This window comes from Ptychodera flava, chromosome 18, assembly GCF_041260155.1.
Source record: "Ptychodera flava strain L36383 chromosome 18, AS_Pfla_20210202, whole genome shotgun sequence".
Taxonomy (NCBI): domain Eukaryota; kingdom Metazoa; phylum Hemichordata; class Enteropneusta; family Ptychoderidae; genus Ptychodera; species Ptychodera flava.
Window position 1 is genome coordinate 29,811,217 of NC_091945.1, and position 7,308 is coordinate 29,818,524.

Genomic DNA, 7,308 nt, shown 5'->3' on the forward strand with positions numbered 1-7,308 from the left:
CATCTGTCATGATAAAATTGGGCTATCAAATTAAAATAAATGACAATGGCAGGTCTGTTTGCACGGAGGAAATTAACATCCAATTTGAGTTGACAGGTAATGAGAATAACACTTTGTTCTCGCTGTTTGCAAATGCAGCATGCTAATTGTGTGTCTGATAATTACCAGAGGCAAATATGTCCAAGCCTGCGCTGCTTAATTTACTTGCTTTGTGTCAACATGCTAATGTGGAATGACTTGATAGCCATGGGTTTTTCTCTTTTGGAAAAATTCAATTTATTCCTCCTGGAATTTTCTCAACTAAAATTCTTGTCACGTGTTGCTAGTGATACAAACCCAAATACAAATATGGTATTACATAATTGCATCCTTTCATAGGTAACATGCTGATAGTAAAATTCCATGCTGAATACACAATCTCATTGCTATCTTTAACATATTTTTTGTGACATCCACTTGAGTGGTATTTTAGAAAAATTTGACTGTACTGATGTAAGACAATTCAAAATAACAAAATCAAACATTTACGGAACTATTATTTTAGTCGATAACAAAACCGTAGTACCCCTAATAATGTTCACCTTGAAAAAGTGACCATTTTAATTTTGTGTCAGTGCAGTCGAATGTAAATCTTGTTTCCCAGATGATAATTAAGGACATTTAATGAAGTCTGTAATTATTATCTTGTGTGATGACAAAGATTGTATGATTCAGATGAATTAAAAGTTAATTAATGGACTTGCTTTTACAGAAACCTTTTATTCATACCTACATAATTATCACTCAGTGAAATTATATATCAAGAAAAAAATTTAAAAAAAAATTGACGTAAATTTTCGTTTAGTATGTTGAAAATTTTAAAATGTTTGCCGAGACAAAAATGCGAGAAGCAGGAAGTCAGGGTAGAAAGAATATCTGGTCAGAGGTTGTGATGTGATGCAGATGCAGAGTACCTGATGGCTTGCAGAAAAGACGAACCATGTCTGTAGTTACTGTGGCGATAAATAAGAATTTCAACGGGCGACCTTATTGATCACGGTGTAGCTTTGTAGTTCTGAGTTGAACACTCACCGGGTACTTAAGGATGGGACACGTGTTTGAACCGGGGCATTTTGCTGTTTGATGTTCCATTCCAAGAGGAAGAAAAGCTACAGCCCTGTTAAAAATCTGAGACACGTTTCTGCATGCCGTGTGTGCTTGAGCAACTCTGCTCGAATGTCAATTAGTCTGTGAAGTGTGCCACAGCATCTTGTTCTTTTTTGTCCACTTTTAGTTTTGAACTGACATCTCTTTTGACTAGACTGAGAAGTTTCCTTCTTTTCAAACTTCGAACAGCTAATCGATGTGTAAAGGTGCTGGAGTAGACAGACTGTTACATGTATTATCTGAATGTTGCTGTATTGGTTCTGAACAGCTTTTGTAGTCAATTAGCATATCTTTGAACAAAGTTTGCAGTGTTGGTATCTCTACAGAGTTAAGGCGCTGCCTCGGGGACAGACACTCCTACTCAAAACTTTTGCAATACTTTTTAGTCTGCCACTTATTTGGGGCTCATTTTGAAGCTCAGTGAGTAAATAAAATTTTCACTGGCATGTTTTTGTGAAAATTAAAAAGTTTAGTTTCTCCATAGAGATAAGACAGAGGATGCCAGCCATTTTCAATTTTAAACATCGGTAAATATTTAGTAATACCAAAATTTGCAAAGTGACCCCAGATTTTATTCTGGATTAAGTAAGGGTGTGGTTTTAAGTTTACAGAATGTCTGAACAAAAGTTTAAGCCTTTCAAATTCAAGGAGAGTACCACTGTACTGTAATAATGATAGTTTTTCATAATTTTATATTTTTCACTTTTAATTTGAACAATGAGGCTTAGATTAACCCTTTAAGTGCTGCAATTTTCCAACCAAAATTTTACTGCCTCATTTTACCAATTTTTATGAATTTTTCTGAAATTTTTTCATAATTTTGGACCTTATGGACATCGTATTTCATTGGCTACAGTTTTTTGTCAAAATTTTGGCAGAACCCGAGAAAAATTGACTAGAGTATATTTTATAAAGGCAACAAAAATTGACGTTGGCGCTCAAAGGGTTTATGAAAGTTTGCAGGCCATATGCATTCATGTTGAACCTGGACAGTGCTGTTTATTGTTTTGTGAATAGCAGAATTTCACTTAACCATGCTGTACAAGAATTTGGCATAAGCCACTTCCCTATTATATTGTAGCCAATCTGTATTTATAATGGACCATCTCTAAGGTCTGAATATCCTCTGCTGATAATTACTCATTGTTGATATGAATTCTCAAACAATGCTTCTTAATAAATACACTTTGCATAAATTAATATCTTTATTCAGGATCAAGCATAACATGAAACTGTATGTACTTTATGTGAAGAAATAAAGCTTGGCAATTGGCCAATATTTTACGATATAATCGTTTTTTAAAATTGATTATAGCAAATTTTCATGATTTAATTCCATTGTTAAATGCCAAATAGGACTATGTATGTGCAAGACACAGTAGTTTTAGGAGTGATAGTAACCCCGAATGTAAAATTGTGATGTAAACATGAAAATTGAAAAAGAAAAAAAAAATGAAGAATAGGTTTAGGTCATTTGTAGTATTTGGAATGGCTGTTATCACTAAATTTTCATGATTTTTTATGATGGATACAACATATGTATAAAATAGGTCAATATGTATTTTGCAGTGCTTGTGACCTGAAATGACCTTGGAAGTTGTCAGCATTTGTAAATTCAAGTAAACAAATTCCAGTGTATGCTGTAAGGTTGCATAACAATTTGCCTTTTTCTAATCTGTCTATTGTCTCCATCCGGAAAAAGTAGAGATTTGTGCATTTTGACTTGTGGCACAAACATTACAGAATACAGCCAATTTACTCCTACACTGCATTGTTTTATATATGTCCATAGTGTATAGCTGTAAATGATCTATTGGGAGATAAATTATGACTTAGGCAATTTGTGCCCAGCTGCATTCATCAGACTGTTAGCTCATTAAATACTCTTTGCAGATAACTGTCGGCCATGTATGTGCCTGAATGGTTTTGGTGTCCTCATTTTATTTACAAAATAATTTTTAAAATGTTTTCTTCAATATAAGATTGGATAAGCTGTAAAAAAATTCTGTACTGAGTCGAGCTATTAGTACTTTGACAAGCATGGATTATGTGTGTCTTCAAAGGTAGAGATGGTGTTTTAACAAGATCTGACCATTGACAACGTCAGACAGGTGTTATGGTCATTCATCACAGCATACTGTGACATGGTTTAATCATATTGTATGACACTCCTTATATACATCAACTAAATTGATTACCATGGATGTCTTTGAAAAGCCCCGGTTATTAACGTAATTTTACAATATGTACATGTCCACCGCTCCCTTAAAAACAAAGTGAAATGTGAGAATAGAAGCGCCAATTTAAGGAAACTTGACCCCTAAAAATTCTTCTAGGCCAATACTTGAGCCACAATAAAGTTTTGTATGGTAGTTTATACTGTCATGGAAAGTCTCCCCTGCTGGAGTTATTGCAAAGACCAGGACAGACAAGACAATTGCCTATCACACCATGCTAGCTTGATATTTTTTATTTGTAAGGTCTAATTATTTCCCTTGTCATTTTATTGAATGCTACACTCTTTTAAACATAGAAGCACTAAAAATAGACTACATATCAAAATGCTGGAGACAGAGAGAGAGAGAGAGAGAGAGAGAGAGAGAGAGAGATGACAGGGAAAACTGATGTGTACATTGAAGATGTATGGCAGTTCAATACAGCTTGTGTTGAGAACGTTTTAAGTTTTCTGCAGAGATGCATAAACTTTGACATTTTAAGTGAACTTTGACATAATTGTGTCCCCTTATAGCTTAAATTGAGATGTACTCAATTTACAGATAAAATAGATTATGAATGTAATCAGAAATAGTCATTGTTTACATTATATGGATGTGAATTTATTGATATATGTATGAGTAAATACCCATGCATTATATATCAATGCAGTTGAAATATTTAAATCGTAAATTTCAACTAAGGTGTTATATTTACTGTCAAACAACTACAGTGGTGTTGATAGTCATGTCAATATTGATTTTAAATCCACTTCATTGGTTCAGAATTAGCAGTCAAATTTAATGAGTTCTTGATGTTTGTTGAAGGTTACTGAAGTGCCAGAAGAGAGCTCTGTGCCGCAATGGATAGTTGCCGCAAGTGTAACTCATTTTAATTTAGCTCAAGTGAGTTCCCGTGGCTACCACCCGTGAACATTCTGCCAAACACCAATTGGGTGAGTACACTAACAGTAACAGCCTGGAACTTGGGCTTTTCTTTCTATATGTCATTTACCCCCTGTTGCATTATATTAGCATCCACTTTAGCCCGACTTAAAAGCTTCCATTCTTTGACGTATTAATTACACTTACAATTAAATTCTTGAAATTTTGCTGTGAAACAGTTAAGTACAGCAATGGAGGGCAGTGATTGAATTGGCATGTCTTTCATCAGCAGATCACTAGACTTTCCTTATTCACCACGCTCAGCACTGTTCCTATTTATATACCATTGAATATTTATACAGTGGTGGCATTCAAACCCAGCATTGAACCATTCAGTGCAACGTCTGTATCTCTAGTTCCGGATACGCTGTGTAGTGAGGACTTGGCCCCTGTGCCTGGCGGTGTTCCCTCACAGTAAAATAAGCCGTAATTCTCATGTCATCATCCTGGGGTTTCAGCCGGTGAACCAAGGCCTTGTTTTGATGCCAGTGTGAATTTTTTTTATTTTACTGCAGTCAAAGGCATTCCCGTGTTGGCCGTCAGTGCAGTTACATGTGCATGCATGGTATATCAACGTCTACACTGTACTGATTCTGAGCTGTCAGATTTTTTTACGGGTACAGTAGAGTGTTGAGCCAACGGGCTGACGCTGTAAGGAAGAGGCCGTGAGTGACAACATAGCGTACAGTCCACAGACACCAAACAGCTTTCTGTGTAAATTTACAATAGGAGACAAGCAGCGATGGCAAGCCACCACGTCTGGGACAAATTCAGCCCATCTGAGTTCCAACAACTACAGGACTATGCCTCATGTAAGTCACAAATATCTTTTTAAATGTTTTGTTTTTGTTTTTTAGCCCTGCCAACATATAAACTAACACTCATACACATCTACATACTACAATTACGATATGAGAGTGAAAGGATCAAACTGCTGTGTTATATCAATGCAGCCAAACATTGTTGAGGATTGGCACTCGATACCTTCATACTCAGCCACTGTCAAGTTTCTCTGTCAATCTGCAGAGTGCAGTGCAATTTCACTGAAGTGTGTCTCGCACAGAACAAGTTGTATTTGCTCCTGTTATGTTTTATCCCCGCTTGTTGTGTGCACACACAAATGTATACTCAACACATAGGCAGTTCAAGTGGGTCATCCCAGGCTATTGTCCCACTTCACAATTCTATTGTCCTTGAACATTGTTGACAAATACATAATATGCAAATCAAGCAACCAGACTGTGGTCCAGCTCAAACCCTACTTACCTTGGGAAGGTTAACTTGACCTTTGTTAGCTTTGGAGGGAGGTGGCGGCAAATGTGAAATTTTTCCCCTTGTAGCACAACTCTCTGCAAGTACTATGTATAGTCCATACTGTCCACTCATTTGCGGTGTTTTTCTCACGAGGGCTTTAATAGGTATTTGGTGATAGGTGTTATTTTAAGCCAAGATGGCTGTGTGTATGGGAAAAGAAATTTATAAAATATAGAAAAATAGTCAGTTTCATGTAAAGTTTTGGTTTATCACATGACAAAAAAAAACCATATAGGTTGCAAGGAGGTCCCTAGTTTCAAATTAAAACTGTTGATGTAGTTATCTCTATGGTCATTCGAAATGAGCTTTCACAGATTTATTTAGAGGAGATAATATGGATAATTTTAAGTGGAGAAACTTTGTGTGGTGTCTCAAAAATTGGATTTAATATCTCTTTTCCACACAGGTCTATTCAAATGACATGTCTGCCAAAGCAAACGTGACATTTAAAATGTACTATGTGTTGAATTATCACGTATTGTATTTTCAAAATTTAGCTGTTAAAAATTGATCATGTACAGTGTGTATTCAAAAGATATCTTTTGTTCAAATCAGGTTGATATTTAAAATAGGCCGTGGTTTTAATTTCCAACTCTTTTTCTTTGTTGTAACTTGTGAAATTTGCATCTCGAAATTTGTCACTTGTCTGTCACTAAGTCTGTCGGATGATGACGCGATGAGTTCCTGAAAAATTAAGAATTAGTTATTTATATGCTAAAATAATCCAGCATTGTTGAAACAAATGTGACAAAATGTCAAGGGATAACTAAAGTATTTATGAGGCCGTGTAGTCGGTGAAACTTAACAGTGCAGTTAGTCATTGAATCATAATGATTTTTTTGAGTTGTAAAGTACCCTTATGTGACAGTCCGACAGACATATCACTTGTGATTGTACTGGGACATATCAGCACAACCTTTTGTCACTCAAACTGTCACTGTGTGTATGTGGGTGTGTGCCAGTCATCTACATCACTTGTGATTGTACTGGGACATATCAGCGCAACCTTTTATTCACACTGTCAGGCTGTGTGTATGTGGGCGTGTGCCAGCCATCTGTGTGAGAGACTGGTTATGTTTTTGTGACTTGTTTCTATGTATGAATTTTTGCTGTGTTCTTAGGGATAAATTTAGAATCATGAAAAAAAAAGTAAAAGTTCAAAGAATAAAGGAAAAGTTATCTAATTCCAGTCTAGACCTGCAGTATAACAGAGAACACTTCAATTTTAAGCAATCTCTGACTTATGCAGAATGGATGTATGGGATATAACCAGTCAGGAATATCAAATACGTTACGGTTACTCTGTGCATAACCTGGTTCATATAGGGTAGTAGAAACAGCATGGAGGGTGGGCACTCTCTTCACCGTCAAGTGTTATTGTAGTGTTTCTCAAACACTTGTTTGTTCAAACGTATGATTTATGATAATTCCTTATTATGGTTCCCAGCTTACAGCTAGGAAAAAAATTTACTGAGACTTGCTATTGCAGTTCAAAAACTAAAGAATTGAGGATTAATTCAATCAACAGGAATGTGTGATAATTAATTACATTATTGCTTAACGAGGGTGATTGTCAGCGAAGGTTATTGCCCGAGGTTTAGAGCACTGTGTCACTGTGGGGTCATTGTCAGGTCGTGCCTTTATGAGTTAAGCTTGAACCAGCTGTGTGTAATGCCAACTTGCAACATGA